Source organism: Pteropus alecto, unplaced genomic scaffold (assembly GCF_000325575.1).
Source record: "Pteropus alecto unplaced genomic scaffold, ASM32557v1 scaffold120, whole genome shotgun sequence".
Taxonomy (NCBI): Eukaryota; Metazoa; Chordata; class Mammalia; order Chiroptera; family Pteropodidae; genus Pteropus; species Pteropus alecto.
The window spans coordinates 720219-731670 of NW_006430061.1; the positions used below are offsets into that span (position 1 = coordinate 720219).

General features: G+C 38.2%; 1 protein-coding gene across 4 annotated transcripts in view; it reads left to right on the plus strand.

Annotated features, from left to right (window-relative positions):
• Nucleotides 1-1182: 1182 nt before the first annotated feature.
• PIK3C2A (phosphatidylinositol-4-phosphate 3-kinase catalytic subunit type 2 alpha) overlaps nt 1183-11452 on the plus strand; it is an 87402-nt gene continuing 77132 nt past the window's right edge. The window contains exons 1-2 of one of the 4 annotated variants that reach the window (XM_006904735.3): nt 1992-2142; nt 3027-3110. The gene's annotated coding sequence lies outside the window, so the exon portion shown is untranslated. Of the gene's footprint in view, nt 1307-1991; nt 2143-2189; nt 2366-3026; nt 3111-11452 lie in introns of those variants that run through there. The other 3 variants (XM_015589612.2, XM_015589616.2, XM_006904736.3) reach the window with 3 other exon arrangements.

An 11452-nucleotide genomic window follows, 5' to 3' on the forward strand; every position in this document is an offset into this window, starting at 1 on the left:
GACCAAGAACAGGATGAAGATGATGCTCTCTGACCCAATTTTGGGCCCGAGCATCAAAGAGGGGAATGTGATAGTGGAGGCCGAGCTAATCGTTTCCTTTAATAGTTGAAAGTTGTTCACTTCCCTTCTCATAATAGGTAGGGGACTTTTCAGTGTCACAGTTGACTCCCACAGACCACCTGCCTTGGTCGGTCACTCCCCTTACGGCCCACCAACGAAACAAAATACACTTTACTATGAGGCAGTATAAGATATGTATAAAAAGGAAAGCCTCACTGCGATGAGGGGCTCAGCCTTTGGACGTGAATCCGCTGATTAGGTGCCTGCACCAGTAATCGCTACTTTCTGCTTATTGCCTCTGTGTCCTGTCTCTGTGTCCTGTCTCTCTGTCCGAGTATCCTGCAACAATTAGAGCCTACTAAGTATCAACCATTCAAGAGCTATAAGAAAATAATGAAGTCGGAACTGCAATAAGGAATTCACTCAAGCAAAGGCCCTCTGCTCCTGGGACTCAGAGAAAATATTTCTCATAAGAAAAATACAAATAAGTCAAAGTTAATCTCCCAAGACACAGTGTTCTCTGAAGCCCTCTTCTTTTCTGAAGGCACACTCAGTTCTGGAGCAGAAGCTAGGAAACAGCCCCAAGATAAATTGGTTTCCCCTTCTCTTTTAATCTTATGAAAGAGCTGCCAAGTCTAGAAATTCCTCCTTTGATGAGAAGATAAAGCAGAACAATGCTGTGGAACTAAGTGAATTCCTAAGGGACATTCTTCTAGGGTGTGTAAAGCCTGCCTGGAAGTGTGTATATGGGGTGGGGGGCGGGGTGGAAAGTTGGGAGTAGGAAGTGTGGGTGGACTTGTAGTCACAGTCACAAGGAATAATCATTGCTTCTAAATTTCTACATAGAATAGCAACTCCATCTTGGCATATTTATTATAGCGGTTAGAATGTTTCATCCACTTCACATCCTCCAGAGAAAGAGAGAGAGAGAGAGAGAGAGAGAGAGAGAGAGAGAGAGAGAGAGAGCGCGAGCGAGAAAGAGAGAGAGAGAGAGAGAGAGGAAAAATATCAGCTTTCTTTCTTTCCTACTATGTGTTGGAAGTAGGTAAATTTCTACTTCTTTTACAGACTTCTCGCTTTTTTTTTTTTTTTAACTGAGAATTGCAGTTCAAATCACTTTACCACATTAGACTGTGAATCTCTGGAAGGCACGGCCCCCCTTCTCTTACTATTTAAAGGACAGATGTAAAATGCTACGGATTGGAATAAGAACTCAGTTTGAATCCCGCCCCCAGCTTCACCATCTGTAAGTGATAGTTTTCCTATCTGCTTGACATGGTTATGTAATTTTTTAATCCAACATTTGCGCGCAACCCGTTTTAGAAGCAGAATCTCATTCAATTCTCATTAGGAAGGTATTAATGAGATTTTATGTGAAGATATTTTGTAGCGTAGAAAAGAGCCATCCGGCTGGGAGGTATTGGGCTATCTTCTTTACCTGGCCGTTGTGAGGCTTAAATGAGCGCTTGCGAAAGCGCTTTACACTATTCACGTTATGGGTCACGAATCGCACACACCACAGCACCTGATCCTCCGTGAGGACTCGATCAATGCTGGTTGGGGTGAATGATTTTGTATCTTGCCTGCTCCTTTCAGTTTTCCAATCACAAACTAATCGCGCGGCCGCAAATCTGGGAGCCGCAGCGCGGAGCTGCCCGGGGAGGGCACGGAAACAAAAGAGTACTTGTGGTTGGCGGGGATTAGGACGCCCAGCTGGAGTCCACGAAAGCGCCCCAGTCCTACTCCGGGGCTGCCGGGACAGACACCCAGAACCCGCTCGACATTCCCCGAGGGAGCGGGGGACATCGGACCCTAGCCCCCACCATCACAGCAGGCGCCTCACCGGACGCGCCCAAGCCCCACCCACTCCTCAGGTAGCTCGTTTGCACCAGCCAATCCGGAAGAAGCCTGGCGTGGAAGGCGGTGCTTCCCTGGCCGGAAGTGACGTTCTGTGCCTGGCTGGCCGCGGAGTCCGCCGAAGCTTTCGGCCGCGGCTGAGGCGGCTGAGCGGAAAAATGGTTCGGACAGTGGCGGCTGCGGCGGCAGGGGTTGTGGTGGAGGCGGAGGCTCAGGCTGCGTGAGGTGAGGAGCGGCGAGTGCGGCGGGGCGGGGGCCTGGAACTCTGCTCTGCAAGGGCGGCGAAGTGCCCGGGGATCCCGGGATGGAAAGATCCCTTGCCGGGCCCCCAGTTCCGCGGGTGCCCGCCCCTGACCCTCCATCCCGTACTCTTGGCTCTGCCCCAGCCCGACTCAGCTCCCTCCAGGCCTTGCTTCCACCCGGGCCGCCGCCGTTTGCCCTGCCGAAGGTGCGAGGGGCCCGCGCCCTTAAACCAGGCCCCTCTTGTCGGAGACGGGAAGGGGAGCTGGGAGTTAGTTTTTTTCCAAAAGGGGGGTAAGGGGAGGCCACCCCCTTGTCCGTCGGGACGGGGCTGGAGCTGCAGTGGCCGGTCCTATTTCCTTGTTGAATTGTTAAGTTCTGGCGAGTGTGTGTGTGTTGCGCTTCTCACATATGACCCCTCCCCCCATTTCTTTTCACCTCCTTGTCCCATCTCGGGCTTTGGGGGCTAATGATCTTTTTTCTTCTTCCTTCCCAGCGGTTGCCTTTTTCCCGCGAATCCACTTGCTTTGGGAAGACAGTATTATTTCACTGCGTATTTAGCGCATCATCTTTCTGGGAGGGCGGTCAGATTAACTCCGAGTGACGGAGAAACAATGAATAATTGTAAAAAGCACATACTTATTTTCCTCACTTAATGGTTTGGCTTTAAAAACGAGATTCTTCAGTTGTGGAATTTTTTTTTTTTTTCGGGGCGGGGAGAGGAGCAGGGATTGAAAAGGGAAATAAAAAGAGAACTAAGTGAAGAGGAAAGTCTGGAGATAACGAACGTGTAAGAAGGAGCCAGTGGTTATTCTTTGCCTATATTCGCCTGGACATTGAGGTTGTAATTATATTTTTATTTTTAACAGTGGGCGTTGTATTGAGAGTAAAGAAGGAGGCCTTCCTCTTTGAACAAGATTACCTATTAAAGAGGTACCCTAAAATCTTTCCAGGTGGGTGTCACACAGAAAAGTTGTGCTGGGAAAATTGTTTAACATATTGGAACATCAAAGCCAAGATCAGAAAAGATGAAGAAAAAAGAAAGTTATTCTTAGAAGAGTGGGGGAGACATAGTTTAAAGGGGGAAGGCTGCACGTTAAGAGGTCCAGGAGCTTTGATTCCAGGAGAGACTTTGTACCTTTGCTTCCTTGGCCTGTGGTCAACTCTCTACAGGAAACTTAGCTCTGCCAGTGGTTGGGGTTGTTGCTCTTTTTCATAGTAGCAGATTAGACTGAATGGCCTTAGTTGAGGGTACAGTGGAAGGTAACTGCTGCTTTTTTTTTTTCAAATTAAGTTTATTGAGGTAACATTGGTTAATACAATTATATAATTTGCTTCGTTAACATTAAGACAGTCTGAGTACTGAACAGCATGACGGAATGAGAATAGAGCGATTTTATTATTTAACTCAACTCAAAAGTGATTTTATATAGGTATAAAGCACATATAGAGCTTCTTCTACAGGTAATTTTGCCTAAATTTAATAGATTCTAAAGTATTTTTTTTCTTATGAAAATGTTACTATTTGTATTTTGTATGCATGTTGCTTGCAGTATTTTTTGGAAACCAATAATTTTTTCATCTATAAGTTTCACTGCTTTCTCTGTTTTATGGAATGTGAAAATCGGTATACTTGCATTTAGGAATTTTAGAAACTATAACTATGTAATTAGCAGTATATTAAGCATGTGATTCTTTGTTTCTTCCTTAAGCCATGAATGGTTCTGAAATTTTCTATTAATTGAAGATTGCTGCATCAGTTCCCGTGTCCAGGAATCTTTCGTTCATCTTGCACAATGTTTTTTTGCTTAGTAAGCACATTGCTTAGTGAACTTATACCCAATATGAGAGTTGGATTTCCCAAGAGCTCAGAGTTCATATCAGCATCAGACCAAACTTTTCAGAGCAGCAGTGCAAAGCACTTTTTTTAATGCTTTGTAATTTGTATTTCTTTCATAACAAATTAATCATTTTAATTATATATTTGCCATATTCCAAAAAGAATTTAATAATAAAGGTGAATGTTTTAGTGCTGTGCATTCACATAGTACATGACTCGATTTGTTAGTTGTACCTCAAAAGAGCTAAAAATTGACCCTCTGAAAGATTTAATTGTTTTCAGAGGCCCTGTAAGGGTGCCTGGCACTGCAGTAGTTCTAGGGATAGAAAAATGAATAAGACAGTGCTTGTCCTGAAGAAGTTCTCTAGTCCATCTGGGGAAACAAACTTATAAATTATAACAATATGGTTATAAGGGCAGTGGTAGATTCAAATCTACGAAAAAAGGATGTCATCACCTGGACTGGGAGATTGAGAAGGAGATTGAGAATGCACCTGATGAGGAGGATGATGTTCAAATTGAGTCTTAAGGCATGAATTCCTTCTATTAATGAGGGTGAGATTAAGGCGATCAGGTTCTAGACACTGCTGTGATACTACCAAGCAATGAGATATTATTAAATAAGATGCTTAGTACCTCTGGTATCCATTTTTTTTTTTTTTTTTTTAATTTGAGAGTTGACTATGAAATAAGTGCTATCTAGTAGAAATATTAAATGAGAACCACATGTGTAAGATATTTTACTTTTTTTTTTGGTAAGTCTGAAATCTGGTACAACGCATCTCACTTTGGACTAGCTACATTTCAGACAGTCAGTAGGTACATGTGTTTAGTTGCTACCATTCTGGACAGTGCAGATCTACCGTATGAAAATTCTGCTTTTTAATCTAGTCCTGTTTGAAAAGAAAAAGCAACTTCTATGAGAAATGTATTATCAGTAATTTATAATTTCTAATCATTTTGATAGTTTTCATACATGATGCTCTTTTTATTGGAATTATGGTCATACTTGGAAATGTTATTGCTGTAGGATACTTTTCAGGTTGTTCATAGGGTTATGGTTTGGACTAGAAGAAATTTTGTTTTCCTTGTCTCTCTGGTAGAGTATCTTTATTTTGTGCATTTATGTATATTTTTTATTCTTCCTTTTTTCCTGCAATTTGTTGTCACATGTGATAGATTCAAAACACAATGGGAGAGAACACATGGACATTTTAACCAATTAAAAAGATGTGCAATTTTAAACTGCCCTTTGGATTCCTTAAAATTTTAAATTCAGCTATTTAGGTACAAAAACAAATGAGATTTTTAAACATTCTTGATTTTAATAGATTCGAAGGCAGTTATTATGGCTAAGCAGCAAGTATTTATCTTTTAACATTGAGAATGCATTTAAGATACTATAAAATTAACATCCTTATTGTTAAACATATAGCTCTGTTAGTCTTACACTACAAAAGTTGCATTATTAATATGAATAAATGTTGTATAATGCTGAGTCACAATTTGCTATGCATTGAGTTTGGTTTTAAAAAAACAGACTTATTTTAAACAAATACCAATGATTAAAACAGTGATAAAGTAAATATTATCCTTACATTTATATTGACTGATGATTATAGCTTAACTAACGCTTTTTCCCTCCACAGGCCTTATTTTCTGTGAAGTAAATAGGACAGGTGTTTTTCTTATTTTCTTAAAGAGGAAAACAAGGCCCATTGTTTAGCATAATATGTTAGAGGAATTGCTTGAACTTAAGCGTTTCTTAGAATGCAGAACCTAATGTTCTTTTCATTGCATCTCTTCATATAGTACTTGAGTGTTCAGATACATAGCACTTATCAGATTTTGGAGTGTATATTTGAGAAGAGTACTTCCTGCCTTTAGGGAGTTTATATTCCACTTAGACCAGTTACAATACATGTAGCAGAAAGTAGTTATAAAAAATTGTTAATGGGAAAGAAAAATTGTAAGGGATAGTGTAGGTATATTTAAAATACATGAGAGTTAATGAGGCAAGATTTTTGATTTTTGAGTAAAGAGTTTAGATCTTAAACTTGCTATAGGAAAAAGGTGATGAGATGTCAAGGCCAGAGTTATTTCAATGCAAAGAGAACAACTTGGGGAAAAACTTAGATAAAAGAAAATAAAGTATAGGTCTAAGGAAGGATTTGCAAGGCTTATTTGAAAATTTAAAGGCCAGGGCAGTGGTGAAGTAAGAGATGAGAATAAATAGACATTCACAATAAATAATTTAGAGGCCAGTGCTCAAATTTTATATTATTTGGATGATTCAGGAAATCTCAGCACAGGCTGTGAGTGTGTGGCTTGAGTAGTGTGGAAGATGCATTTAAGAGGACTGAAGGAGAGGTCGATGACTGTAAAAGCATCAGAGTAATGTTAGTTCCTGTTGTGAAATGGGTTGGGTTTTGATGAGAAATTTGACTAAGAAAATAAAGGAATAGGCAGTGTTAAAATTGCTTAAAATTTTTGCAGTATGGGAAATCCTAATAGAAGAAGGCTATTTTTTTAAAAGTATTTTCCTATTGAAACAAATTGACAGTTTACCTTCAGAAAATAACAGTAGAAGCAGGAAGAAGTTAAGTATTGTTAAACTTCTGCTGTGGAATGAGGAAATAGAAAAGACAAAATCCTCTTTCAAGGTAAAAGGGAGAGGAAAATGAGAGGAGATAATAGAGAAGTTAGTGCAGGTACTTATCTTGAGATGAGATGGGAAAAGAACCTGGCCATTGATGGGAGAGACAGAAAATCTCTTAGGAAAATACCTGTCTAATTAGGGGACAGGAAAACATTTTTTCAGATATTTTATGAAAAAAATGTTTGGGGGGAATTATGTGAAATATGTATCCCCCCCAAATAAGCACTGAAGGAGACCTAATTATGCCTATAAACAAAACCATAGTGCTATGAGTAGCCATAACTAAATTGATTTACTAAGTCGCTTTATATGTGTTCATAATGTAATTTATAACTATTCTGACTCCTTTTTAGTGTGTAAGTGTGTTTTAGACTACAGTGCTGAGCTGGAAAAAGGTGCTCTTTGGCTTAGACTTCATAGCCTGGTTTCATCTGACTAGATCTCAGAATGACTCCAGACTGAAATTCTAGTCTGCCTCTATTGAAATGCAGAACATTACATGTGACTGTTTAGTTTTTTTTTTTTTTTTAATCAGACTTATTGAGATACAATTTACTTACAGTAAATCCATCTGTTTTAGGTGTACAGCTCTATAAATTATGAGAAATAGTGACAGTGTGTTAACTACCACCCACAAGATAAAGAATATTTCTTTCACTCCAAAAAGTGTCCTTCTGCCCCTTTGTAATTCCTTCCACTGACCCTCCAGACTCTGGCAAGAACTGATTTTTTTTCATGTTCCTGTAGTTTTGCTTTCCCAGAATGTCATATAAATTGGCATCATACAGTATATAGCCTTTTGAGTCTGACTTCTTTCATTAAAGATATGCTTTTGAGATTCAATAAGCTCCCTTAAAAAATTAATTTTTAGAACAGTTACAGATTACAGAAAAATTGTTAAGATAGTACAGAGAATTCCCATAAACCTTGGACCTAGTTTCCCATTATTTTATGTATATAAATTATTGATATTTGATAATTGTCAAAAATGCAAGATTCTAGAATTAAGTTTTTGAAGACTGGAATTGTGTGGTTTCTGTTAAGATGATGACTTTTATTGTACATGACATATAACAAAATTTATTATTTTAACCATTTTTAAGTGTACAATTCAGAAATATTAATTATTTTCACAAGTGTGCAACCATTACCACTATTTATTTCCAGAATTTTTCATCACCCCAAACAGAAACTACCTATTGAGTTGTAACTTCCCATTCCCTCTCTTTCCAGCCCTTGGTAAATGCTAATCTACTTTCTGTCTCTAGATATTCTAGATATTTCATGTAGGTGGAATCATGCAGTATTTGTTCTTTTTGTGTCTGGGTTATTAACCTTGCATAATGTTTTCATACATGTCATAGCATGTGTCAGAATTTTATTCTTCTTAATAGTTGAATAATATTCCATTGTATATAATATACCACATTTTGCATATCTATTTGTTGAGGGCCACTTGGGTTGTTGCCACCTTTTGGCCGTCATGAGTAATGTTTCAATGAGCATTTGTGTACAGGTATGTAAGTCTCTCTTTAATTCTTTTGGGGGTATATCTAGAAATGGAATTGCTGGGTCATATGGTAATTCTGTTTAATTTTTGAGGAAATACCACAGTGTTTTCCAAAGTAACTGCACTATTTTACAGTCACATCAGCCAACTATGAGGGTTCCAGTTTCTCCACATCCTTGTCAAAACTTGTTATTTTCTGTTTTATTTTAAATTATAGCTAGGCCAGTAGGTGTTAAGTGGTATCTCATTGTGGTTTTGATTTACATTTCCTTAATGAGTGATGACGTTGAGCATCTTGTGCTTATTTATTGGCAATAAGCTGTGGTTTTTAATGGTAGGAACATACTTATTCAATAATTGGACACATTTTTAACAGTGTTATATAGTAGGCATTTTATATATATATTTTAAATTTAATCCTACAACACTATGGCATATGATTTATGTTTTACAGATAAGAAAATTAAGATAAAGGCAGATAAAGTAGCTTGTTCAAGATTACACAGTAAGAGGGAGGTATATTTGAGCTTGAGTCTTGCTAAACTACATCAATTTCTCTTCTTTGTTATCACTCTTCTACAGAACTATCAATTTTATGCAGTTGGTGTAATGTGAAAACAAGATTTTGTTAGTTATAGAAACCAATGGAGTTTTGGGGGAAAATTCCAGAAGTATTTATGTCATTTTTTTCATTATTATTCCTTGTTTGGGGTTTCTCAGTTGCAACTCAATTTTACTTTTTCCTACCTTAAACCATGTTAGAATGGAGGCATATACCATAACACAACACAAAAAGCTTACTGTTAACTTGTCATGTTGGAATTGGGTGATGTTAGAGTATATTTAATGATTCATGTTGAATGAATGAGCAATGAAGTAGCCCAAAGTTCAGCAATTATCTCCACAAAGTAGTGCTACTGTTGAGATTCTGAGTTAGATTGAAAACTGCTTTGTCAGTAAAATTTATTTCAACAGGAGCCTCTTGCTGTGACTGTATCCCCCCTTTACTTGTCTACTTCCCGAATACATACAGTTATGCACATACGCAGATTAGAAAGTTGTTCGGAATGAATGCCCTGGTTGTGAATCTTTTATGTGTAGAATGTTGCTCCTATGGACCGAAGGTAGTATAATGACTGCTAGTGCTTATTAGACTACAGTGTAGTCCATTGCTTTTTGTCAAAATGGGAGAATTAAGCCCTTTATTAATTGTAGTACTCGGGCGAAGAATGATTTCAAGTATGGTATGGAGGTTAAAGAATGTAGGAGCCGGGCCAGGCACATCCATCTTTAAACTTGTGAAGAAGCTGGAGAAGGCTCTTCTCTTAGCTTTTCCTATGATTCATTCTTTAATTATGTTCAGGTCATGGCTACAGTTTCATCTTTTCCCCTGACATAAGAGAAAATCCCTCTATTATATATTTATCACCTTCGTTCTAAAATAGTAAATCTTGCCAATGAGGAAATATTTAAAATTCTGTATCAGAGTTTAGATAATGAAAAGTAAATCTGCTTCGTACCACTGGTTCCCCCCCAGTCTTCCATTTTTAGGTATTGACTTAGTAGTTTCTTACCTTTATCACTTCAGCCTCCTAAGATGTCTCTTCCTTACCTCGTCAGACCCCTTGCATCTGTGCTTCTGATTCTCTTACTCAACTATACCCAGTACCTCTCTTAGTTCTCTTTACTGTCAAAGAATTGAAAGATTAAATGCCTTTGTTACTTGTAATCCTTACTTTTTCGTTTTTCCACACTTCAGTAAACTGTCCTCTTTGAAAATCACTAATGAGGGTCTGTTGGGGAGGGGAAATGAGGAGTGACTGCTAATAGGTAAAGAATTTCTTTTGGGGTTCGTGAAAATGTTTTGAAATTTGGTAGTGGTGATGGTTGCACAACTCCGAATATACTAAAAATAACTGAATTGTATACTTTAAATGGGCGAAATTTATCCAAACAAAGCTATTCTTAATCGCAAGTGAGCTCTTAGATTTAGAGATTTCTTTCAGTGCTTATTATGTCACCTCCCTGTAGTTTCTGACAATACTGACACTTCCTTGTTAGGGCACTCTGTTCCCTTATTTCTTGGATACCAGTCTTCACACCTTTCTTATTTTCCTTTGACCTTTTGTTTCCTGCTTGTTTGTTAGTGGCACTCATGATTTCTTCTTTGTCTCTTTCTCTTCACTATATGAATTCTCAGTTTTACATAGATACCTCCTAAAGATTCATCTCTAGCCAAATTGCTCTGTTGAGCCCAAAGCCGGTATTTCTAATCAACAAGCCTAGTTAACTGTGTTTCCTATAAATACTTTAAATAATAATGTGTTTTGGTATGGCTAAAAAGGACCATTGAAGAACAATTCCAAGAATACTTACACATGATTTTCTTCCCTTAGAGAAAGAAATGAATGGTTTATTATTTGGCACATTTAAGATGACTTCCAAATGCTTTAAATGCAAATTAATGCAACAAGAGTAGATTAAAAATATTATATCTCTTAGGTTAAAATATTTTAAGTATGATATTTTTGTGTAATCTTAAGTATCTTACAGATTACCAAAGACACTCTACAGTGAAGAATTGCTTCCTTATCTGGTCCATATTAGATTTAATTTCATTTCTTTGTTTAACAAACTTCGGAATGAAAGCTCGCTTGTTTCAAGACTGTTCTAAGTGCTGGGGATATGAGTGAACCCAACAGATAAATTCCAGCATCATGAAGTTTACTTTAGAGGGGAAAGATAGACAATAAAATAAATAAAATATATAGTATACTAGATAGTACTAAATGCTAAGGAGAAGACAAGCCAAGTACATAGGCATGGAGTTAGAGAAAGTTGCAGTTTTAATTGGTTATCAGTGAGGCCTTTACTCAGATGTCACCTCAAAGAAGAGTCAAAAAAGAGTAGAGAGTGAGCCATTCAGCTATCCAGGGGAAGATCAGTCAGAGGGAGCAGAAGAGCAAAAGCTGTGAGTGAGAAGCCTAATGTATTTGAGGAACAATAAGGAGGCAAATGTTATGGTAGGAGAGAGAGTTACGAGAGAGGTAATGGGGGACCAGCTAGAGTGCCTGGTAGACTTGCCAGGATTTTACCTTTTCTCTGAGCAAAATAGGAGCTGTTGAAAGTTCTGAACAAAGGAGTGAGAAGATCTAGGTTTTTCAGAATCACTTTGGCTGCTGTGTTGAAATAGTCTGAAGGTGGAGGATAAAAGGGTGACAGAGACAGATTGGGAGGCTATTTGAATAATCCAGGCAACAGATTATTGGTCTAGAATGGTAGCAGG